Here is a 26,456-nt window from a genome sequence, read left to right as displayed (position 1 = left end):
GTGGGACACTCGTGGATTTCTGCGGATCAGGGAGTATATTGCTTGTTTGTTATTTTAATATTTTTTAAAGATGACACTGGCTTCGGGGAACAAAGTGACAAGTGATGGTGAGTATGTACTCTATGTTATATGTACTGTATGTCTATATGTATGTATTGTATGAATGTATTGTATGTAGTATGTATGTTGTTTGTCTTTAGTATGTATGTAGTATGTAAGTAGTATGTATTTTGTATGTCTGTAGCATGTTGTATGCATGTTGTATGTATGTAGCATGTACTATGTATGTATGTATGTTGTATAAATGTAGTATATATGTAGCATGTATGTAGTATGTATGTATGTTGTATGAATGTTGTATATATGTATGTATGTATGCTGTATGAATGTAGTATATATGTAGTATGTATGTATGTTGTATAAATGTAGTATATATGAAGTATGTATGTAGTATGTATGTATGTTGTATGAATGTTGTATATATGTAGTATGTATGTAGTATGTATGTTGTATGAATGTAGTATATATGAAGTATGTATGTAGTATGTATGTATGTATGCTGAATGAATGTTGTATATATGTAGTATGTATGTATGTTGTACGAAGGTAGTATATATGAAGTATGTATGTAGTATGTATGTATGTATGTTGTATGAATGTTGTATATATGTAGCATGTATGTATTCTGTATGAATGTAGTATATATGTAGTATGTATGTATGTTGTATGAATGTAGTATATATGAAGTATGTATGTAGTATGTATGTATGTATGTTGTATGAATGTTGTATATATGTAGTATGTATGTAGTATGTATGTAGTCTATTTTTTTTTTTTTTACATTCAACACATTAGCCGGATGATGGGACTACTACTGTCCCATCAATGGCTAATGTGTCAATCACTGTCATTGTAGAAGGCATAGCCCGATGGGACTTGTAGTCCCATTGGACTATGCCTACACACACACACAACCCCCGGCAGGCCCGCACAGACCTCCAGCAGTCCGCACAGACCCCCGGCAGCCGGCACAGACCCCCGGCAGGCCCGCACAGACCCCCGGAAGTCCGCACAGACCCCCGGCAGCCGGCACAGACCCCCGGCAGGCCCGCACAGACCCCCGGCAGTCTGCACAGACCCCCGGCAGCCGGCACAGACCCCCGGCAGGCCCGTACAGACCCCCGGCAGTCCGCACAGACCCCCGGCAGCCGGCACAGACCCCCGGCAGTCCGCACAGACCCCCGGCAGGCCCGTACAGAGCCCCGGCAGGCCCGCACAGACCCCCAGCAGGCCCATACAGACCCCCGGCAGGACAGCACAGACCCCGCCCGCACACACAGACACGCACAGTGTTCGCCCACGCACTGCCCACACTCTTCCCCCCTCCCGAACAGGATGTGCAAGTACAGAAAGGGTTTTTTTTAATTCCAATATTTCTGTCCCATTGACTTGAATGGGACTTCCGGTATCGGAATCGGCGATACCCGATACTTTTTAGGTATCGGCCGATCCAATCCGATCCGATATTTCTCAATATCGGATGGTATCGCTCAACACTACCCACGATTGCTCAATTTGGCTGGACGAATAGGTCTAGGAAGACTTCTGGTGATCCCAATCTTCTTCCATTTAAGGAATATGGAGGCCACTGTGCTCTTAGGAACCTTGAGTACTGTAGAAATTCTTTTGTAACCTTGGCCAGATCTGTGTCTTGCCACAATTCTGTCTCTGAGCTCCTTGGCCAGTTCCTTTGACCTCATGATTCCCATTTGGTCTGACATGCACTGTGAGCTGTGAGGTCTTATATAGACAGGTGTGTGCCTTTACAAATCAAGTCTTATCAGTTTAAGTAAACACAGCTGGACTCCAATGAAGAAGTAGAACCATCTCAAGGAGGATCACAAGGAAATGGATAGCATGTAACTTAAATATGAGTGTCTGAGTAAATGGTCTGAATACTTATGACCATGTGATATTTCAGTTTTTCTTTTTTAATAAATTTGCAAAAATTTCTACATTTCTGTTTTTTCTCAGTCAAGATGGGGTGCAGAGTGTACATTAATGAGAAAAAAACAACTTTTTTGAATTTACCAAATGTTATTGGGCCCTTGCAGCCTTAAAAAATACAAGCCTGCAGCTGGCCCAAAATTGGCGCATCACATTAGATGCACCAATTCTGGCACTCTGCCTGGCCCTTCCCGTTTTCCCTGGTGCGGCGGAAATCAGGGTAATAGTAGTTGGGGTTGATGACAACTGTGAGTTGTCAAAAATCACAACTTCCATCAACCCCTGGGATTAGTAATGGAGAAGTGTCTATCAGACACCCCCATTACTAACCCGGTAATAAAAACACACAGAAAAAAAAACACTTTATTTGAATAAAGGTTACCCCACACTAAACCTTGAAATCAAAGAAAAAACGCTGACGGCACCGCTGTTACCGTGTATCCTCAGATGGTGTGCGGCATTCGGGGCACTGATCACTGGCAGCTTCGGGTGCTAGACCTGAGAATCCACAAAACTCTATGTCCAAGTAGAGAAGAGGTCGCACTCAACGAACTGGTGGATTAATGGCTTGATATATTGTTACATGTTACACATGTCAGGCCGTGGGAGTGACATCAGGAGTGCAGAGGGAGCTATCAAGCCATTAATCCACCAGTTCGTTGAGTGCGACCTCTTCTCTACTTCCACACTAAACCTTGTTCACCAATTTATTGAATAAAATCTGATGCAAGTCTGAAGTAATCCAATGAATCTGAAGTATTGCAGAAAAGGACACCTGAAAGACAAATAAATAAATACATAAATTCAATAGACACTCCCTTGTTCACCAATTTATTACCCAATATGTTGCCACTCAGGTCTGATGTAGTCCATATTTCCCGATTCTGTCTCCGGCATCTGTGAATAGCAGTAAAGTTCTTGCTATTCACAGGTGCCGGGTAATGATGTCAACGCTCATCATCGTTGCTGGATCTTGCTGAGCACATTTGAGCTGAGGCTATCAAAACATCATATCTACACTAAAATACACTGCTCAAAAAAATAAAGGGAACACTTAAACAACAGAATATAACTTCAAGTAAATCAAACATCTTGGAAATCAAACTGTCCACTTAGGAAGCAACACTGATTGACAATCAATTTCACATGCTGTTGTGCAAATGGAATAGACAACAGATGGAAATTATTGGCAATAATCAAGACACACTCAATAAAGGAGTGGTTCTGCAGGTGGGGACCACAGACCACATCTTAGTACCAATGCTTTCTGGCTGATGTTTTGGTCACTTTTGAATGTTGGTTGTGCTTTCACACTCATGGTAGCATGGTAGCATGAGACGGACTCTACAACCCACACAAGTGACTCAGGTAGTGCAGCTCATCCAGGATGGCACATCAATGCGAGCTGTAGCAAGAAGGTTTGCTGTGTCTGTCAGCGTGTTGTCCAGAGGCTGGAGGCGCTACCAGGAGACTGGCCAGTACAACAGGAGATGTGGAGGGGGCCGTTGGAGGGCAACAACCCAGCAGCAGGACCGCTACCTCCGCCTTTGTGCAAGGAGGAACAGGAGGAGCACTTCCAGAGCCCTGCAAAATGACCTCCTGCAGGCGACAAATGTGCATATGTCTGCACAAACGGTTAGAAAGAGACTCCATGAGGATGGTCTGAGTGCCCGTTGTCAACAGATGGGGGTTGTGCTCACAGCCCAAAACCGTGCAGGACGCTTGGTAATTGCCACAGAATACCAGGATTGGCAAATTCGCCCCTGGCGCCCTGTGCTCTTCACATATGAATGCAGGTTCGCCGTGGAGAGCGATCTTCTGCCTGCAATATCCTTCAGCATGACTGGTTTGGCAGTGAGTCAGTAATGGTGTGGGGTGGCATTTCTTTGGAGGGCCGCACAGCCATCCATATGCTCGCCAGAGGTAGCCTGACTGCCATTAGGTACCGAGATGAGATCCTCAGACCACTTGTGAGACCATATGCTGCTGCGATTGGCCCTGGGTTTCTCCTAATGCAGGACAATGCCAGACCTCATGTGGCTGGAGTGTGTCAGCAGTTCCTGCAATATGAAGGCATTGAAGCTAAGGACTGGCCCGCCCATTCCCCAGACCTAAATCCAATAGAGCCCATCTGGGACATCATGTCTCGCTCCATCCACCAACGTCACATTGCACCACAGACTATCCAGGAGTTGGCAGATGCTTTAGTCCAGGTCTGGGAAGAGATCCCTCAGGAGACCATCCACCGCCTCAACAGGAGCATGCCCAGGCATTGTAGGGAGTTCATACAGGCACGTGGTGGCCATACACTATACTGAGTGTCTTTTCCTTGTCATGAGGCATTTCCACTGAAGTTGGATCAGCCTGTAATTTGATTTTCCACTTTCATTTTGAATACCATTCCAAATCCAGATCTCCATGGAATATTCATTTTGATTTAAGTTGCTAATTGTTATGGTTTTTTGTTCTGAACACATTCCACTATGCAATGAATAAAAATTTGCAACTGGAATATTTCAATCAGAGATATCTAGGATGTGGTATTTTAGTGTTCTCTTTATTTTTTGAGCAGTGTAGTATCAGTAAAAACATAATCTCAGGGGGCAAAAAATAAGCCCTCACACAATCCAAAAATCACAAAAAATGAAAACGCTACTGGTCTTGGATAATGGTGACGAAGAGCAAAGTTTTTTGTTTTTTTTTTTACAAATTTGCAAATATTTTTTTCAATCCTTTAATAAAAAAGAAAAACTGTACATGTTTGGTATCTGCACACTAGTACTGACCCGGAGAATTTTATTTCAAGGTCTGTTTCACCATATAGTGAATAAAGTAAATTTAAAAAAAAAAAATATTTCAAAGCAATTGATCTTGTTTTCCTATTTTGCAGTACACTACTTGGTAGAATGAATGATACCAATCAAAAGCACAACTTGTCCTGCAACAAACATATGGATATATTGATGGAAAAATATGAAGGGGTTAAAGATGTGGCCACACTGGAGGATCACACGTCTGATAGTTGTTATCAAATATCTTCTCAGGAGGTGAGGCCTTCTCATACTGAGCAATATCTTCTCCCATGTGGCTCCCTTCTTGTTTCTATCATTGTAGGCGGCCAGTTTATTATCCCAATATTCAGGCCCCTTCTGTCAAGAGCAATGAGCCTTTGATCACTCATAGGGCATGGCACTGTGGGTCGCCCTCACACCCAGGGCAGTGGGGTACTCGGTACTGGGCCCGATGGTCCTCAAGGGGAGATGTCATGGTAGCTGGAACCCGGCCCGTGGCCCTGGGCGCCCATTGTAAATGTTCAGTGTCAATGTGTAGTTGTGACGCCACCTGTGGTGTTCGGCAATGAAGATGTAAGCCGACGCTGCAGACAGATCCTCTGGGACAGATGGTGTGGTGCAGCAGTGTTGTTATAGCCCTCCACAGGCAGGGCTATAGTCCCAGAGCAGAGTAGGTGAAGTGACATGTAGATGGTGTAGTGCCAGGCTCAAGGGATGTAGCAGTGCTGGACAGGTTGGCGCCGGAATAAGTGGAGGACACCAGGGCTTGTAGTTCCAAAACTTTACTCACAGTCTGTAGTACACACAGATGCCTGCCTCCGTGCTGTGTCCTCCAGGTCAGGGACCCAGCCAACCTCCAAGCAAGATGGAATGCTCCCTTCCAACACTCCGCCAACATGTGCCTTTCTGAACGTCTCCTCTTATAGCGCCTTTGGTGTGAAGTACTCCTAGTACTGAGTTACACTGGAGTTCCTCCTGACAGATGTTCCCAAGAACTATACTTGTACGGCAGACAGCTGTAGCCTGCTTCGGGGACTCCTCCCTCTTAAGTCCCGGCTCACTATCCAAGTTGCTGTTGTGCCGTCAAGTCTTAGATGGGAGTAGTGCATTTACAGCTCACTACTCCACCGGTGTCTGCTGTAGGACCATTAGTATCCATACAACCTCGGGGACCGGGCCCCGGCCTTGCGCTTAGAACTTCTAGGCAGGGTTCTCTCCTAACCCACGTCCTCTGTTCCCTTTTTACTCCTTCGTTCCGTACTAGTCTCTCCTTCTTATGGAAGATCAGGTTTCTGTTCAGTGTCTTTCTCCTTCTTTCCATTCCCGTGCCAGCAGACCCAGGTCACTGAGGTCAGCTGCAGCACCTCCTTCCTCCATCCCTCTCCCAGGGATCTTCTCTCCTCACTCCTCTCCACTCACTGACTGACTGACTCCTGAAATCCTAAACCTTCCCGCTCTTTTATGTATTCTAACTCCACCCGCCTCCCAGCACGTTTCGTGTTCCAAGCAGGGAGCCACCAAAGGTGCTCTGCTACACTCCAAGCAGGGAGCCGCTATGTGGCTTTGATGAACTACTGTGTTATGTGGGATGCAGGTGTTGGAGCATGGTCAGGAGCCTCCAACCTACCTGGATGGTGGGGTACCACACCTCAGGAGGAGGTGCAGTACCTCTGTGGCAACTGAATCCTTAGGGGTGCCACACTCCCCCCCGTTAAACACAGCACGTCCGCGGGCTGCAAGCCAAACAGAGTTAACAATACAGGAACATACAAAAGTTTTATATTGCTGCATAAAAATTTCTTATACTAAACTTCCCAATGTGGGAGGCACGGTTTCTTGAACGTTACAAACAAGTGAAGTAACTATCTAAATTTAAAGTTATGCTACCTAATTTAAAGTGCCATGGAAGCAACTCAATATCATTTCACATTTTCTAGCAACACATTTTCTTTCTGTTACCTTGCATATTCTCTACTTTCTTATATGATTAACCATTATCAACAAGCGCAAAGAGTAGACACCGGTCCGGCCAACATGTCTGGAAATGTCCTTATGATGAGGTAATTATTCTTTCAGGAAGAGAGTCCTATGTAAAACCAAAAGAGAGCACCTAAAGAGGTGCAAACTATGTACAATAACAGTTCTGGAGCATTCAGCGTTCATGATCTCTGCAGTTCATGTGTGAAAGCTGCCAATACAGCTGTGCAACAACTGGAAAAACAAACGTCAACCATGATGATCAAAATAGGTGAGCAAAAGGCACAACGGTGCAAATAGCCTCCTGGGTAACGAGAGTTATTTTTGTTTGAGATTGCTAGTGGTGGTCTCCTCCTGGGATTTCTGGAAACTGGTTACTGGAACTGCTTCCAGGGGAGAAACTTTGGGTGTCTTCCTCCTGTCGCTGGTTACTTGCCATAGGGCATGGTGGTAACAGCTGGTGCGATTGCCACCTAGGGCACTGAAGCTATGGTAAAGGGAACCCATGATGCATATCAATGCCCATCAGCTGTTCCTCATTGGTGGGTGGTTCCGCTGCCCTTGTGCGGGGCCTAACATCCAGGGAGGCTGCGACCTAATGGCGCTGGAAGGCGGCTATGCGGGGGCTTTGCAGCCAAAGGATCCCAATGTCAATATCCCAAAGCGACCTAGACTCCTCCAAGCCCTGAAGATGCCGGATCGTGCGCGCCTGCTCCAGCCGTACCCTTCTCAGTAGGGACCTCTTCCACCTCCCCATCTCCGACAGCTGACTCTTCCAACTGCCCCACTTCAAGTTCCCGCAAGCCAGCCTCCGACATCGTGAAGTCGGAGGGCAACCCATTAGGAGCGCTGGGGTATATACCTGGTGCCTCTCGGCTGTGCGGTCTCTGCTCCGGTGCAGGCATAGTGGCAGTGGAGGCTGCTCGGTTGGATACCGGGGACAGCGGTGGAGCTAATGGCGGCTCCGGGTCCGCAGGGGTCTCTGGAGGGACCGGCGTGGCTGCGTCAGGTCCGGACGGGAGCTCTTCTTCCTCTGCTTCGGCTCCCTGGGCCTTGTACAACTCCTTTGGTGGTGGCGGCAGAGAGGGAGCAATATACGCTGCCGGTGGTATGGCAGCGGTCGCAGGCTCCTCAAGGTCTGCCTGGAAAAGATCCGATGTAGCAGCGGCGGGTACCGGTGTCGCGGGTACCGCAGGTGTAGGCCCCTCCTGGGCGCGCTGAAGATTTAAGGTCCATAGCGCTTCCTGCCTCAGTTGCAGGTGGCGCGTCAGCTGGGCTATTTCGTCCTCCAGCTGCTGGCGGTTCATCTCGGACACTGGGTTGGAGCCTTCCGCCATGGCACCGGGGAGATCCAGCATAACCTCCTCGCGCTCTGCAGGCCTCCTCCTGAAGATGGTGTTCTGGCGTCCTTCTTCCTGTCTGAGCTCTTTTCCCGCCACTGGCTTTCGCTCCTCCTTCTTGCGGCGGCGTCTTCTTCCAGCTCCTCCATACCAAGCCAGTATACGAACCCCTCGGGGGGTGGGCCATGTCGCTATCGCATAGTAATTCAGGCAGGGGAGGCCCAGGACAGTTCGCGGTCTTTTCTTAGGACCTCCCAGGTTGTCACGCCCTTCTTCACCGTGCCAGCGGGCATTTTTAACATTCATTTCACAGTCTATTAAATTGGGTCTTCTGCACATTTCCAAAAGTTTCAAGTCTTAGGCACACAGAACCCGATGGCATCGTATCTCGTCATCCTGTTTGTGACGCCAAAAATGGGTCGCCCTCACACCCAGGGCAGTAGGGTACTCGGTACCGAGCCCGATGGTCCTCAAGGGGAGATGTCATGGTAGCTGGAATCCGGCCCGTGGCCCTGGGCGCCCATTGTAAATGTTCAGTGTGATTGTGTAAGTCATGACGCCGACGCAGCAGACAGATCTTCCGGGACAGATGGTGTGGTGCAGCAGTGATGTTATAGCCCTCCACAGGCAGGGCTGTAGTCCCAGGACAGAGTAGGTGAAGTGACACGTAGATGGTGTAGTGCCAGGCGCAAGGGATGTAGCAGTGCTGGACAGGTTGGCGCCGGAATAAGTGGAAGACACCAGGGCTTGTAGTTCCAAAGCTTTTCTCACAGTCTGTAGTACACACAGGTACCTGCCTCCGTGCTGTGTCCTCCGGGTCAGGGACCCAGCCAACCTCCAAGCAAGATGGAATGCTCCCTTCCAACACTCCGCCAACATGTGCCTTTCTGAACGTCTCCTCTTATAGCGCCTTTGGTGTGAAGTACTCCTAGTACTGAGTTACACTGGAGTTCCTCCTGACAGATGTTCCCAAGAACTATACTTGTACAGCAGACAGCTGTAGCCTGCTTCAGGGACTCCTCACTCCTGAGTCCGGCTCACTATTCAAGTTGCTGTTGTGCCGTCAAGTCTTAGATGGGAGTAGTGCATTTACAGCTCACTACTCCACCGGTGTCTGCTGTAGGACCATTAGTATCCATACAACCTCGGGGACCGGGCCCTGGCCTTGCGCTTAAAACTTTTAGACAGGGTTCTCTCCTAACCCACGTCCTCTGTTCCCTTTTTACTCCTTTGTTCCGTACTAGTCTCTCCTTCTTATGGAAGATCAGGTTTCTGTTCAATGTCTTTCTCCTTCTTTCCTTTCCCGTGCCAGCAGACCCAGGTCACAGGTCTGCTGCAGCACCTCCTTCCTCCATCCCTCTCCCAGGGATCTTCTCTCCTCACTCCTCTCCACTCACTGACTGACTGACTCCTGAAATCCTAAACCTTCCCGCTCTTTTATGTATTCTAACTCCACCCGCCTCCCAGCACGTTTCGTGTTCCAAGCAGGGAGCCACCAAAGGTGCTCTGCTACACTCCAAGCAGGGAGTCGCTATGTGGCTTTGCTGAACGACTGTGCTGTGTGGGATGCAGGTGTTGGAGCGTGGTCAGGAGCCTCCAACCTACCTGGATGGTGGGGTACCACACCTCAGGAGGAGATGCAGTACCTCTGTGGCAACTGAATCCTCAGGGGCGCCACAACTGCCTATGTCACAGCTGAGAACAGTACATCAGCACTCTGCAGCCTGAACTACATCACCTGTAACAACAGGATATTGATACAGATTCATGAAAAAAATGCCTGACGTGGATGGTAACTCAAACGTGATCCGTGGTTTGCCCACCTATTGATTAAAAATTGGCAAGTCTGATCCAGAATACAGATCAAATTAGGGTATGCTACAATTTTTTTAAAGCGCAGGCTAGCGTTCCATGTGTAGAAACATTCATATGAACTAGCACATTGACTTGCATTGGTCGGGGTGCTGACCTATAGACAACACTTTGGCTTTCCAGTCTATGGTCTCTTTTAGTCATTCATTTTTCTTGTACATACTCTACCATTTTTTTCATGGCTAGAACACATACCTGTGGCGCCCCTGAGGGTTCAGTCGCCACAGAGGTACTGCACCTCCTCCTGAGGTGTAGTGTCCCACTTCCCAGGTAAGATGGTAACACCTGACCAGACTCCAGCACCTACATCCAGCACAGACACCTTAGAACAGCAGAGCACCCTTTATGGCAGCTGCTTTGGTTCATGAAGGGTGCTGAGTGGTGGGTGAAGCTTAGAAACACTAGAGGGAAAAGCTGACAGGAAGTTAGGTCAGTTCCCTTATGGGGAAGGAGGGAAAGGATGTAGATGCAGCAGCCTCCTGTAAGCTGGAGCTGCTAGCAAGGAAAGAGGAAGAAAGAAGGATCAGTTGTTCAGAAGGAAGATAGATAAGAACGCAACATGAGGAGGAGAGAGACTGGGGACTAGGGCTAGTGTAGAGCCCTTCTCTAAGTTTAATGCTTCAAGGCCGGATGTCGGTATCTGAGGCTGTGTGTGATACTAATGATCCTACAGCAGAAACTGGAGGAATAGAAGTTGTGACCGCTTTATTCCCACCCAAGACTCGAAGACACAGTGGCAACGTGTGTGAGCCGCGACATGATTGTATGGAGTCCCCGAAGCAGACTACAGCCACCTATCATATGAGTGGAGTTATAAGTAACATCCCGAAGGATGAACTTGAGTGTAATTCAGAACTGCAAGTACTTCAGATAAGCGCTAGAAAGGAGACGTTCAGAGCAGGCACACGAAAGGGAGTGCTGGAAGGGTTAATTCTATCTGCCTGAGAGTTGGCTGAGTCCCTGACCTGGAGGCATCTGAAAAAAAATCATGGAGACAGGTTTGCTTTCGATCTGAGTCATGGATCGCATTCATCTACACAAGTCTATGGATCCATAAAAAATCATTGACCGCACACATTATCATCCATGTGCAATCCCTGTGCTGTACGTTTTGGACACTGTAATGTGTAGGGGAAGTTTTCCATTTGTTTTATTCATACAACAAAATCAGTGATGTAGCAATGATGGCAGAAACGGAAACACTGGTGAAAATTGGGTGCAAAAAGGTGAGGAAAATTAGACCAATTTTTGCCAAAGAGAAGAATCAGTGATGTCTGAATGAGGCCTCCAGAATACTCAGCCTCTCTTCCTTGGCTTAGCTTTTCTACTGGTCCATACCATGTAGCAGACAGATGCAGTAATGTCGTCTTCTGCGCCCATGACCAGAACAGTGCCGTGTGTGCAAGGCATTGCAAAAATTTTAATGGACTGAAGCACATTTATAAAAAGGTTGGTCCAAAATTCTTTCTTAATATTTAGCAGCTATAGATAGATCTAAATTCTACAAGTTATTGCAGTGTATTAGTTTTTCTCCCTGCTCATTGCGCTCACATAAGCTGTACAACCATGTGTTATTGGTCTATAGTATGGTATTTGTCTATCATTGTTACTGTAGGCACTTAGATCACATTTTATAAGTAATTCAGACAATTTCAAAGGGTTCATTTACTTTTTCTTGCTAATTGAACTATTTTGCTCTGACATCTCTTTATGTGTTCATTCAAGTAGACATGAAAGTTTAGACACAAAAAGTGCTATAATGAGCACCAAAAAATATTCAGGATTGAGAGTCCTCAGTAGTTGACTCTCAATCCTGAATATTTTTCTATCTACTGGCTAACACGGTACAAAGATATACATCTTTCCTGTATCATAATGAGCACCATTAATTGTATAAAAAAGTAAGTTACATGATATGCACTTAATAAACACTAGATGGCAGCAGACGAGCATTGTTCTTACTGTGTCTCTTCTAGTTCTTTCTCCATAAGTCCTAGCAGCACATACAATAGATGCTGGTGATATTTTTCCGTCCATAAAGCTGCTGCTATTTTGTATTTCAGGCGACTGTCAAAACAAGTCATTTATTAAAGATTTTATTTAATATAATAGGGAACTGCCAGACAACATAAAGATCTAGGAAACTGGGTCAACTTCAGAGCTTACATGCAGCACCATGTTTATCAAAACTGAAATTATGTTTTCTATGTGTGGTGTAATCGTTCCTCCTCAATTCTAGGGTTAGAAAATTGATCTGTAAACCCCCTCCCCTTGTGTCTTAGAATTTGAAAGCGCCTGCTGATGCTTTGCACTCTGTGAAGTGCTCGTCGTTTATTTTTCTTGGACTATTTTTACAGTCATTAATAATTATCATCTTTTATTTAAAGAGAACAAACATTTTATGAAGCTCTCCACAGGCTGAATTAACATCTGACATAAAGAAAATGACAAAAATATAGGAAAAAAGGAAAACAAAACTGAGGCTACTTTGTCCCAGACAAAGGTCCACTGCTAACTGGAAAAAGTAACTTAATTACCATATGTACTCTTGTATAAGCCGACCCAAGTATAAGCTGAGGGACCTAATTTTGACATGAAAAACTGGGAAAACTTATCGAGTATAAGCCGGGTATGCATTTTCTCCTCATCCCTATCCTGGTATACATGGCTCCTCTTCTCTATAATTCTATGCATGGCGCCTTATTACCATCCTTGTATGCGTGGCCCCCATGAGAAAAGCATAAAACCCCCCCAAAACATCCTACTTACCTTCCCTGCGCGCCCTCAAAGCATCTTATTCCGGTGCCAGCAGCTCCTGCGGCCGGGTGATCACGTGTCACTGCTCATTAAGGGAATGAAAATTCACCTCTCTCCAAACCTATGGGAGGGGAGAGAGGTGAATATTCATTACCTTAAATGAGTGGTGTAGTACAGCGGTACACACACTGAGCAGTGATGATGCAGGGACCCAGTAAAGTTCAAAGCAAAACGTATTTTAATGTCCAACGTACTCACAAAAATACACAGTTCACGATATCCTCCATTTCGCAGCCAGGAACAAGACAGTCCATCTCTGGATCGCAGCCGGGAACAAGACAGTCCACCTCCGAGACCGGTTGCCGTGGGCGACTGCACCGCCATGCACGCTAAGGGGTGCCAGATCTTTTGGCTCTGCTTGCAGGTGTTGACTCACTCAGGTGGAGCTCTGCAGAGCCTCCTGCTCTGCACACTTGCAATACCAAACTGACTTATTCAACCCTCTCCTTCAGGGGTTTTTACAATGGACCTGTGGCCGTAGACCATATGGAAAACCTGGCCGGGAAGGAAATGGACTGCCCCACTACCATCCTGAAGTCTGTTTAAAAAATAAAAGCCCAGAGTAGGTTTTCTTACATATGCCTTGGACAAATAGCTTGCCCAAGACTAACATTTACTTTTTTGCTTTGCAATCACAGCTATGCCTGTGACTGCAATGCACTCTCATGGCCTCAATATGTGTCTGTGCACATCCTGGGGGGACACATAGCAACCCTCGCATATGACACCGGTCACTGCCTCAAATACCACCCTCATCTGTTCAAACTTGTGGGGTTGACCACTTGCCACCACACAAGGGGTCTGTGACAGGGCATCCGCATGTCCCTGTGACTTCCCCACCCTATGCTCCATTGAGAAACCAAAGTTTTTTAGGGACCGGAACCATTGGGTTACTTGCACATTCCTCCTCTTTGCGTTTATCATCCACGCTTTCTTACGTGACCAACCACCTCCCCGTTCTCCATTGCAGAAGACACGCCCACTTTCCTAACTGACAGCAGATTTGTACCAGTTTTGGCTGACCTTGTTTATTTGGGTCTGACAACCCCACGGCTCATCCTGTAACCTAAGTACTGGGCTTCTGACCCTCAGTATGGTTTTCTTCCTTTGCCCGGGGCTGGGTGACTACAGTTAGGTCCATATATATTTGGACAGAGACAACATTTTTCTAATTTTGATTCTAGAGATTACCACAATGAATTTTAAACAAAACAATTCAGATGCAGTTGAAGTTCAGACCTTCAGCTGTCATTTGAGGGTATTCACATTAAAATTAGGATGAAGGGTTTAGGAGTTTCAGCTCCTTAACATGTACCACCCTGTTTTTAAAGGGACCAAAAGTAATTGGACAGATTAAATAATTGTAAATAAAATGTTAATTTCTAGTACTTGGCTGAAAACCCTTTGTTGGCAATGACTGCCTGAAGTCTTGAACTCATGGACATCACCAGATGCTGTGTTTCCTCCTTTTTGATGCTCTGCCGGGCCTTCACTGCGGTGGTTTTCAGTTGCTGTTTGTTTGTGGGCCTTTCTGTCTGAAGTTTAGACTTTAACAAGTGAAATGCATGCTCAATTGGGTTGAGATCAGGTGACTGTATGTCACACTGGATCACTGAGGTTCGCCCCGGCAGCTCCGAGAACACATGCATGCTCTGTTGCACCTGAACTTGAGCCTCCTGTCACTGCTGATTAGCGAGAGCTCCATTTAATTTAACCTGACCCCTGGCTGTGTCCTTGGCTGGCACCAGAGGGTTCCCCGTGGGTACGACTGGAGTTGCCTCCGTGACCACACATTCCTGGCTCCTCCAGGCTTTCTTTCCTCTGCACGGAACCCTGGAGCTGTCCCGTACTTACTAGGTGACATTTCCAGCTCGGGGATTTGTGGCATCTCCATGATCTCTCTGAGAAACCTATCGGGGTTACACTCTGTCCCTAGATTAGCGACCTCTATGGCAGGTATCCCTGACTCGGGATCTTCGGGTTCTACACCTGGAACAACATTTACCTTCGGAGGGTTAACCCTGGTCTCCCACAGGGACCAGAACACGGGCAAGTCTCTTCACCACTCCCACTACATGTCTGATGTGGCTACACGATGTGGAAAAAATAACCAACGCGGTCCGGTACTATCGGCCTTCCCTATGTATACCCACCACTCCACTTTTTGTCCATTGGCATTGTCCCCGGTAACAAGGGATCCATGGACCAGAGTCACTAAGCTCCCCGAGTCCAAGAGAGCCTCCGTTTGGTACCCGTTGATGAGTACCTGGCACAGTTGGGGTTCGCTGCTAGCAGTGCCTGTAGTGGTGGTGCAAACCGACTTGGCATACATAGAGATACGGTAAGTATACCCGCAGTCCATGGGTTCATATGTCAGGGGGCAGTTTGCACCACCAACATTTAAGAGCTGCGGCACGAATATACCTTGGGGCCGCTTTAGGGGAAATGGGACCTTTGCCACCCTCACTATAGGGTTACCTCCGCATCACGTGCTTGGTCCTGGTTAGCTTCCACAGAGGTTTGTGGACTTTTCCAAGGCTCTTGGACTGGTGGGGCCCAAAGTGACAGGCGAAATGGAGCAGTGCCCCTCACAAAGTCCTCAGTGTCTGTATATTGCTCCACCAGTCCAACCACCTGGTCCAGAGTGCCCGGGTCCCCTTTTCCCACCCAACGCGTATGGCTGCTGACAGAGTGCTCACCAGCCGGTCTACCACCACCCTCTCTACCATCTGGAAATGGGCTAAGATCTCAGGCTTGAGCCATTGTTTTGCCAGCTGCAACAAGTTATAGGCATGAGACCTGGCAGTTCAAGGTTCAGCAAAGGACCACTGATAACACCTTCTGAGCCCGCACATATGTATTAACCCATAGTCGGGCAAGAAGCTCACCTCTCAGTTTCTTAAAGTCCAGGGCATCCTCACAACTGAGGTCCAGGTAGGCCTTCTGGGCATCTCTCATCAGGAATGGGGCCACCACTTCAGCCCACTGTTAAATCGGCAAGCTCTCCTGCTCTGCAATGCTTTTGAAGACGGAAAGGAAGGCTTCCATGTCATCCTTAGGACTCATCTTCCTCAGCGCTGTCCAGACTTTGTACCGGGCCTCAGCACAGATTGGGGTCACTGTTAAGGGCACCTCTCGCAGGGCCGCAATCTGCTGCAAGATCATCTCATTAGTCTTTTGCTGCTGCTGATACAACAGCTGCTGGTGATGATTGTGCTGCTCCTGCCATTGCTGCTGCTCCTGCTGCCATTGCTGAGTGAGGACCAACTGCATCAAAAGCTCCTCCATTTTGTCAGCAGGCTTGAGCTGGGGTATGCCTCAGTTCACACTGCTTGCATTCTCCAAACATATAGTGCAGTGGTATCCACACTGAGCAGTGATGAGGCAGTGACCCAGCAATTTCAAAGCAAAACATTTTAATATCCAAGGTGTTATGAATGGGTCACCGAGGAGGATAGCAGGAACAGGCTAAGCCACCAGGAAACCAGATAGGTTGGTAACTAAGCATATTGCAGACCCCTGATCCTATCAACACAACTAGCAGTAGCCGTGGAGCGTTCCTACGATGCCCTAGATGCCTCGGCACAGCCAGAGAACTAACTAAGCCTAAAGCCAGAAAGGTGAAATCTAAACTGCCCCGGAGCAGATCCCCAAAGGAATAGACAGCCCCCAAACATATATTGTCGGTGAGACAAGATGAAACACAAACACAGGCAGAGAATAGACTGAGCAAATGGTGGGGCCCAAGCTGTCTAGACAGGACAGGACAGAAAAGATACTGTCTGCAATCACGCAAAAAAGCCTAAAAAATCCAACACATCTGTTTTACAAAAGGCCCGAGGCCACACGACCTCACCCCCACTAGATCAGCACTCTGGTGTGAACTGGAAGCAAAGCAAAAGATACTAACATAACAGGGGATTGAACAAACTGACACAAGCTGTAACATATGAGCGGGGCCCAGCGCTGCCCCCAGCAGGGAGTACGCTGAACCCTCGCAACAAAGCAGAAAACAAACAAAAAGGCACAACCAGATTAGATGCAAAGGATTAGCAAAAGAATCACTTAACTGAACCATGCAGCTCAGGCAGGAGACAAAAGAACTCCAAATGCACAAGGAGGAAATCACCAGCAACAACTAAGGGAAGCCTGCTCAATTATATGCTCCCAGCCAGTAATCCCAGATTCCCAATTATCATCGCCAGGTGGCAAACTTCCATCAACCTGGCCAGCTCCACTACTCCCAGTAACCACCAGAGGTAGCTCTGGCTCAGAAGTCCGAGCAAGGGAATTCACAACAGTACCCCCCACTTGAGGAGGGGTCACCGAACCCTCATCCACGCCACCAGGCCGATCAGAATGGGCCCGGTGAAAGGCATGACTCAATCTCTTGGCATGGATGTCAGAAGCAGAGACCCAAGAATGATCCTCCTGGCCATAACCTTTCCACTTGATCAAGTACTGAAGTCTCTGTCTAGCCAGACGAGAATCAAATATCTTCTCTACCTCATACTCCAAAGTACCTTTAACCAGTACAGGGTCAGGGGGCGCCGCCATGGGAACTACTGGCTCCACAAACCTTTTCAACAAAGATTTATGAAAAACGTTATTATGAATCTTAAACGTAACTGGAAGAGCCAAATGGAAAAAAATGGAGTTAAGGATTTCCAAAATCTTATAAGGTCCAATAAACCTTGGCTTGAATTTTGGAGATGCAACCTTCATGGGAATATTTTTTGAGGACAACCAAACCGTATCACCCTCTTTAAACTGGGGACCAATGGTCCTATGCCGGTTGGAAAACCGTTGGGCCTTTTCCTGAGAGTGGGACATTTTATCCACTACTTGGTCCCAAATCTGCTGCATTCTCTCTACCACAGAATCCACACTTGGGCAGGCAGAAGCTTCCACCTGCCCCGAAGAAAATTGAGGATGAAACCCAAAGTTACAAAAGAAAGGAGACATCAAAGTGGCAGAACTAGCCCTATAGTTTAGCGCGAATTCGGCCAAGGGCAAAATTGAGACCCAATCGTCCTGATCAGCAGATATGAAACATCTCAAATAGGACTCCAAAGTCTGGTTTGTTCTCTCAGTATGCCCATTGGTCTGAGGATGAAATGCAGAGGAGAAAGACAACTGAATTCCCAGTTTGGAACAAAAAGCTCTCCAAAATCGGGAAATAAACTGGACTCCTCTGTCTGATACAATGTTCTCAGGAATCCCGTGCAAATGAACCACTTGTTGTAAAAACAAGAGCACCAACTCAGAAGAAGATGGCAACTTTGGGAGTGTACAAGATGGACCATCTTAGAAAATCTATCACAGATCACACAAATAACAGTCATTCTCTGAGAGACAGGGAGATCAGAGATAAAATCCATTGAGATATGGGTCCATGGCCTCCTGGACACCGGCAGAGGCATCAACAAACCACTAGCATGAGAACAGGGCTTGGACGAGAACAAGTCCCACAGGACTGCACAAAATTCCTGACATCACGAGATAAGGCAGGCCACCAAAAAGACCGACTCACCAAATCTCTGAACCAAACATACCTGGATGACGAGCCAACGCGGAGCAATGAATTTCAGACATTACTCTTTTCTTCCACTGGTCAGGGACATACAATTTTCCCATAGGGCATCGCTCAGGTTTATCCTCCTGAAATTCCTCCAGGGCACGTCTCAAATTGGGAGAGATGACGGAAAAAAATACACCCTCATTTAGAATGGTAGTAGGCTCGGTTACATCAAGAGAATCCGCAAAGAAACACCTAGAAAGGGCGTCCGCCTGAACATTCTTAGTGCCCGGAAGAAAGGAGACCACAAAATTAAAACGCGTGAAAAACAAGGCCTACCTAGCCTGTCTAGGACTCAAGCGCTTGGCTGATTCAAGATAAATCAAATTCTTGTGATCGGTGAGGACCACAACTTGATGTCTAGCTCCCTCCAACCAATGTCTCCACTCTTCAAATGCCCACTTCATGGCCAACAATTCCCGATTCCCCACATCATAGTTACGTTCAGATGGAGAAAATTTTCGAGAAAAGAATGCACAAGGATTTATCTTAGAGGTTACCGGATCTCTTTGAGACAAAATGGCTCCTGCACCAATCTCAGAAGCATCTATTTCTACCTGAAATGGGAGTGAAACATCAAGTTGCCATAGAACCACAGCAGAAGTGAATCTCTGCTTAAGCTCCTGAAATGCCGAGACTGCTTCTGGAGATCAATTCACCACATCAGCGCCCTTTTTGGTAAAATCAGTCAGAGGTTTAACAATACGAGAAAAATTACTTGTAAATTTATGGTAGGAATTAGCAAAACCCAAAAACTTCTGAAGAGCCTTCAGAGAAGTGGGCTGGACCCAATCATGAAAGGGCTGTACCTTTCCCGGGTACATTTCAATAGCAGACTGGGACAAAATGAATCCCAAAAACGAAATCCTCTGTACACCGAAAAGACATTTCGATCCCTTAACATACAGAGTATTTTCCCTCAAAATCCAGAACACAGTCTAGACATGTTCCACATGAAAATACCAATCACTGGAAAAAATCAAAATATCATCCAGATAAATGATCAAAAACTTATCCACAAGGTCCCGGAAAATATCGTTCATAAAAGATTGGAAGACGGAAGGAGCATTAGTGAGCCCAAAAGGTATCACCAGGTACTCAAAATGTCCCTCCGGAGTATTAAACGCCGTCTTCCATTCATCCCCGTGCTTGATGCGAATAAGATTATACAGCCCCCTGAGGTCAAGTTTGGTAAACCAACAAGCACTTTTAACTCTGAAAAATAAATCAGAAATCAGGGGTAACGGGTACTGATATTTAACAGTGATTTTGTTAAGGGAACAATAGTCAATACAAGGCCTTAATGAGCCATCTTTTTTGGCCACAAAAAAAAACAGCACCCAAAGGCGAAGAGAATGGTCTCATATGACCCTTCTCCAATGAATCCTTGATATAAGATCGCATAGCATCATGTTCAGGTACCGATAAGTTGAAAAGCCGACCCTTGGGTAATTTACAATCGGGCATTAACTCAATTGCGCAGTCATAACTCCTATGAGGCGGCAAAGACGCAGACTTACTCTCACTAAATACATCAGAAAAATCAGCCAAATAGTCAGGAACATCTTGAGACTGGGGAGAGGTGGAGAAAACAGGAGTGTCACTAAGAACACATTGACATCTCCAACTCACCACAGGCACAGATTTCCAATCCAAAACAGGATTATGGGTTTGCAACCAAGGAAAACCCAGTACAATAATATCATGTAAATTGTGCAACACCAAAAATTTACAATTCTCTTGATGGTCCGGGGCGACCTGCATTATCACCTTGGTCCAAAACCGGGGTTTATTCTCCGCCAAAGGGGTAGCATCAATCCCCCTCAAGGGAATAGGGGTTCGCAGGGGCACCATGGGGAAACTACAATGTTTGGCAAAGTCAAGATCCATCAGATTCAAGGCTGCTCCTGAATCAACAAAGGCCTTAGCAGAAAATGTAGACAAGGAGCAGATCAAGGTAACTGCCAACTGGAACTTAGGCTGTACACTGCCCACGGCAAATGAGTGAGCAAAACGTTTTTCTCGTTTAGGGCAGACAAAAATAACATGAGAGGCGTCCCCATAAAAGAAGCATAACTTATTACACCTTATAAACTCTTGACGTTGCATCCTAGACAAAACCCTAACACATTGCATGTAGAGATGAGCGACTTTGCCTTTTTTAGGGTCGAGTCGGGTTTCATGAAACCCGACTTTCGCGAAAGTCGGGTCGAATGAAATCGGCCGACTATAGGGAAAAGTCGGAGGCCGACTGAAACACGAAACCCAATGCAAGTCAATGGGGAAGCAAAGTCGGCAGGGAGTGGAGGACAGTAAACACACCTACAGTGCCCATTTCAATGCCAAAAACATCAATTCTTATTACCGAAGCTTGTCAACCTTAATTTACTTCATAATAATAGTTACGCATTGAAAACAGGGGGTTATTTGGCTAAAGTTGTGGGGGGGTAGGGCTGGCTCCAGGTTTTCGTGTGCCCTGGGCCAAAGAGTGTTAGTGCGCCCCTTTAACACATACCACAACTCATGATGCTCCGATACGGCACAGAAATATAGGTATAGTACAATGACAAATACTTCACTGCTTACATGACATGACTGATCTATTTTAAATTGTACAATAGCTCAAAAAAAGGACAGTATATTACTCCATACAGTATTATGGCCACCACATTGTGCGCCATACAGAATAATGAGCCCCATATATTTCTCCATACAGAATAATTGGTCACTCACATACAATGTTCCATACAGTATATGATGAGCTCCACATAATATATGATGGTCCCCATGGATGATGCTCCAGTGTATGATGGGCCCTAATATTGCTCCATATATAATGGGCTCCATTTCTAATGCTCCAGTGAAAAATGGGCCCCGTAAATGCTGCTCCAGTGTCTGATGTCCCCAATCTGGAATGCTCCAGTATATGATGGGCCTCATGGATGATGCTCCAGTGTATGATGGGCCCTAATAATGCTCCATATATAATGGGCCCCATTTCTAATGCTCCAGTGTATCATGTGCCCCATAGATGCTGCTCCAGTGTCTGATCTGCCCCATTTATAATGCTCCAGTATATGATGGGCCTCATGGATGATGCTCCAGTGTAATATGGGCCCTAATAATGCTCCATATATAAAGGCCCTCATTTCTAATGCTCCAGTGTTTAATGGGCCCCGTAAATGCTGCTCCAGTGTCTGATGTCCCCAATCTGGAATGCTCCAGTATATGATGGGCCTCATGGATGATGCTCCTGTCATGATCCAAGGTGGATCTGACAAGTAAATGGACAAAATGAAGTTTTTTCCTTTGGCTTGGTGCCAAAGTGGGTTGATTGCCCCCGGTGGCCATTAGAATTATTATACGTGGTGTCGTTTGTTCTAAGTTGCCCCAGTGGTGGTGAGTGGTATTACACTTTAGTTTTAATGTGCACGTATTACAAATCAGGTGTGAGGCTCTATAAAAGAGTGTCAGGTGTGTTTGATCACTGTTGATGATAGTTAGTCATTTACAAGGAAGCCTGGGTGAAAGATGGAGCTGAGCAAGAGTCCTGGGCAGCCCAGCCAGAGGGGATGAGTGGCAGCTATGGAGTCTGCATGGAGTGCTGGCATGGATTGGTGGAGTCCAACGATGTGGTCTGCAAGAAGGGCTGGCATGGCGTGGTGGAGTCGCAGTTTATGGTGTCAGCAGGAAGTGCTTGCATGGCTTGGTGGAGTGGTGACTATGGTGAGAGTTGCACTCAGCATGCTGGACTTGGTTGCTGAAAACTGGACTCAAGCATGCTTGACTTATTGGCAGAAAAGTTGGACTCATAGAATCATAGAATCGTAGAGTTGGAAGGGACCTCCTGGACCATCTGGTCCAACCCCCTGCTCAAAGCAGGATTCGCTAAATCATCCCAGTCAGATGTCTGTCCAGCCTCTGTTTGAAGACTTCCATTGAAGGAGAACTCACCACTTCTCGTGGCAGCTTGTTCCACTCATTGATCACTCTAACTGTCAAAAAGTTTTTTCTAATATCTAATCTGTGTCTCCTCCCATTCAGTTTCATCCCATTGCTTCTAGTCTTTCTTTGTGCAAATGAGAATAAAGTTGATCCTTCTGCAATGTGACAGCCCTTTAGATATTTGTAGACAGCTATTAAGTCTCCTCTCAGTCTTCTCTTTTGCAAACTAAACATTCCCAAATCCTGCAACCTTTCCTCATAAGACAGGGTTTGCAGACCGGTCACCATTCTGGTCGCTCTTTTCTGAACTTGCTCCAGTTTGTTGATGTCTTTTTTAAAATGTGGTGCCCAAAACTGGACACAATATTCCAGATGAGGTCTGACCAAAGAGGAGTAGAGGGAAGTAATGACTTTACGTGATCTAGACTGTATGCTTCTGTTAATACATCCTAGAATTGCATTTGCCTTTTTTGCTGCTGCATCACACTGTTGACTCATATTCAGTCTGTGATCTATTAGTATACCCAAGTCTTTTTCACATGTGCTGTTGCTTAGCCCTATTCCTCCCATTCTGTATATACTTTTTTCATTTTTATTGCCCAGATGTAGTACTTTGCATTTTTCCCTGTTAAAAACCATTTTGTTAGTTGCTGCCCACTTCTCCAGTATTTTTATATCATTTTGAATCCTCTCTCTCTCTTCTCTAGTATTAGCTATCCCTCCTAGCTTTGTGTCATCAGCAAATTTAATCAGTTTACCCTCAATTCCTTCATCTAAGTCGTTGATAAAGATGTTGAACAATACTGGGCCCAGGACAGAGCCCTGTGGTACCCCACTTGAGACATTCTTCCAACTGGATGTGTAGTCATTTACGACCACTCTTTGGGTCCGATCACTAAGCCAGTTATGAATCCACCTAACAGTTGCCTTGTCCATTCCATACTTAGTCATTTTTTCAATAAGGATTGTATGAGATACTTTGTCAAATGCTTTGCTGAAGTCAAGATATACTATATCTACAGCATTTCCTTGATCCACCCAATCAGTGATTCCATCATAGAAGGAAATTAAGTTAGTCTGACATGACTGATTAGTTACAAACCCATGCTGACTCTGTTTAATCACTTCATTCTTATCCAGGTACTGACATACATGTTGTTTAATAATTTCTTCAAAGATCTTTCCTGGTATAGAAGTCAGACTCACCGACCTATAGTTGCCTGGGTCCACCTTCTTTCCCTTTTTGAAGATAGGAACAACATTTGCTCTTCTCCAGTCTTCTGGGACTTCTCCTGTTCTCCAAGAATTTTCAAAGATTATGGAGAGGGGTTCAAAAATTTGTTCTGCTATCTCCTTCAGTACTCTGGGGTGTAATTAATCTGGACCTGGAGACTTGAATTCATTTAGGTTAGCTAAGTGTTTCCTCACTATCTTTCTGTTTATAGATATCCTGGATTCTTCAATTCCCTTAATAGTAAAGTGAAGAACAGTTGATGTTACATTTCCTTTCTGAGAGAAAACAGATGCAAAATAGGAATTTAAAAGTTCGGCCTTCTCAACATCCTGTCTTACCATTTCATCATTTTCATCCTGTAAAAATCGTATAGCATCTTTGACTTTTCTTTTACTTTTGACATACCCCCAAAAACCTTTATTATTGCTTTTAACATCTCTTGCAAGCCTCAATTCTTTGTCAGCTTTAGATAATCTGATTTGTGCCCTGCAGGTTCTGCAGACAGCATTATATTCTTCTTTAGATATGCCTCCCTCTTTCCATTTTATAAACATTTTTTTCTTCCTTTTTAGCATGTGCTTAAGTTCTGTGTTCATCCATCCTGGCTTCCTTAAATGCTTCCTATTCTTCCCTCTTTTCGGAATTGTTAACAATTGTGCTTTGAGAATTTCATTTTTCAAGATTTCCCATCCTTCCTGGACATTTTTGTCTTTAAGGATATCCAGCCATTGGATCCCTCCAATTCTCTTTCTGAATCCCTTAAAATCTGCCTTTCTGAAATCTAACCTTGACGTCTGAGTCTTCACAGGTCTTCCTCCTCTAGTTATCCAAAATTCTAAAATAGCATGGTCGCTACCTCCTAGGGTCCCAGCCACTTTTACCTCCTCAACCATTTCCTCCCTGTTTATAAGGATTAGATCCAAGGTAGCAGTTCCCCTTGTTTTCTCCCCTACCTTTTGGAAGATAAAGTTGTCAGCAAGAGAGGATAAGAATTTCCTTGACCTGTTAGTTTTGCCTGAGAGAGATTCCCAACAAATGTCTGGATAGTTGAAATCTCCCATGACAACTATGTCATATTTTTTGGAGAACTTGGCCATTTGATGCATAAAGAGTTCATCCATGTCTTCAGCTTGCACAGGCGGCCTGTAGTAAATGCCTACAATGGTGTCCTTTCCATTGTTCTGTCCTTGTATTCTTACCCAAACAGTTTCCACAGAACTCCCAGTCTCTGAAGCTTCAATCTCTGTGCAGATATACGCGTTTCTAACATACAATGCGACACCTCCTCCTCGTTTTTCAAGTCTGTTTCTTGCAAATAAGTTGTATCCTTCTAGTCTTGTATTCCAATCATGTGTATTGTCCCACCAAGTTTCAGTGATTCCAATTACATCATATTTATTTTCCTGTGTTAGTAGTTCCAATTCTCCTTGTTTGTTGCCCATGCTTTGTGCATTAGTATAGAAACATTTTAGTTTGTGATTGGTTTCTCTTTCTCCAATATTTTTATTAATTAGATTCTTTTGTCTTTGTTCTTCCTTTCCACTTCTAATAGCAGAGTTCTCAATAGCATTTGTCAGGTGTATGGCTTTTTCTGGTCTTTTGCTTCCCTTCCCATGTTGTTCTAGTTTAAAGCTCTCCTTACAAGTGTAGCAAGGCGACTTCCAAATACATGTTTTCCAGTCTTCGTAAGGTGCACCCCATCTCTAGCAAGTAGTCCATCGTAAAGGTAATTCACGCCGTGATCCATAAATCCAAATCGTTGCTGACGGCACCATCGACGTAGCCAGTTGTTCACCTGCAGAATCTTATTCCACCTCCTTGTTCCATGGCCAACCACTGGGAGGATGGAAGAGAAGACCACCTGCGCTCCCAGTTCTTTCACTTTCTTGCCTAAGTCTTCAAAGTCTCTGCAGATGGTTTCCAGGTCATTTCTTGCGGTGTCATTTGTCCCCACATGTAGTAGCAGGAATGGGTAGTCATCTGTAGGTCTGAAGAGTCCTGATATCCTGTCAGACACATCTTTAATTTTTGCACCTGGAAGACAGCACATCTCTCTTGAAGTTATATCCGGTCTGCAGATAGCGGCCTCTGTTCCTCTCAACAGGGAATCTCCCATGACCACCACTCTCCGTTTCTTCTTCACAACATTTTTCTTTCTCCATCCAGGAGGACTATGAAGGCGTACAAGGTTGCTGTTTGTGGGTAAAGTCTTATCCTGATGTATTTCTTCATGGTTTTCCTGCGTGAGAGCCTAGTACTGGTTCCTGAGCAGTATGGGTGCTGACTGCCTCCTGATCCTCCTGCTTCTCTGGGTCACTTGCTTCCATTCCTCTGTTTCTTCAGGTGCACTTCGAATTTCTTCTCTTTCTGTAACATGAAGAGATAATTCTGCTCTGTCTAAGAACCCTTCACCTTCCTTAATGATCTTCAACTTAGCTAACCTCTCTTCGAGATTTTGCAACTTTTCTTCCAACAGGGACACAAGCTTGCATTTGTGGCATGTGAAGTTTGGCTTTTCCACTGGTAAGTCTGTGAACATGTAGCAAGAAATGCAGCTCACCAAATGGCTCCTGGCCTCTTCCATATTGAGATTTCTTAAAAACGATGAAAGATGATTTCCTCTTTTCAGCTGCAATGGCCAAAACCCAGTGATAGTTGAGCTCGTGGAGACTCTTCACTTATCCCAGAAGGCACTGGGAATATGCAAATGATCTCCTCAAGACTCTTCCCCTGGGTTTCCGATTTCCTCTTTTCAGCTGCAACGGCCAAAACCCAGCGATCGTTGAGCTCGTGGAGACTCTTCACTTATCCCAGAAGGCACTGGGAATATGCAAATGATCTCCTCAAGACTCTTCCCCTGGTTTTCCGATTTCCTCTTTTCAGCTGCAACGGCC

This window comes from Dendrobates tinctorius, unplaced genomic scaffold, assembly GCF_039654945.1.
Source record: "Dendrobates tinctorius isolate UK_male_01 unplaced genomic scaffold, ASM3965494v1 ptg000022l, whole genome shotgun sequence".
Taxonomy (NCBI): domain Eukaryota; kingdom Metazoa; phylum Chordata; class Amphibia; order Anura; family Dendrobatidae; genus Dendrobates; species Dendrobates tinctorius.
This window is presented reverse-complemented; position numbering follows the sequence as displayed.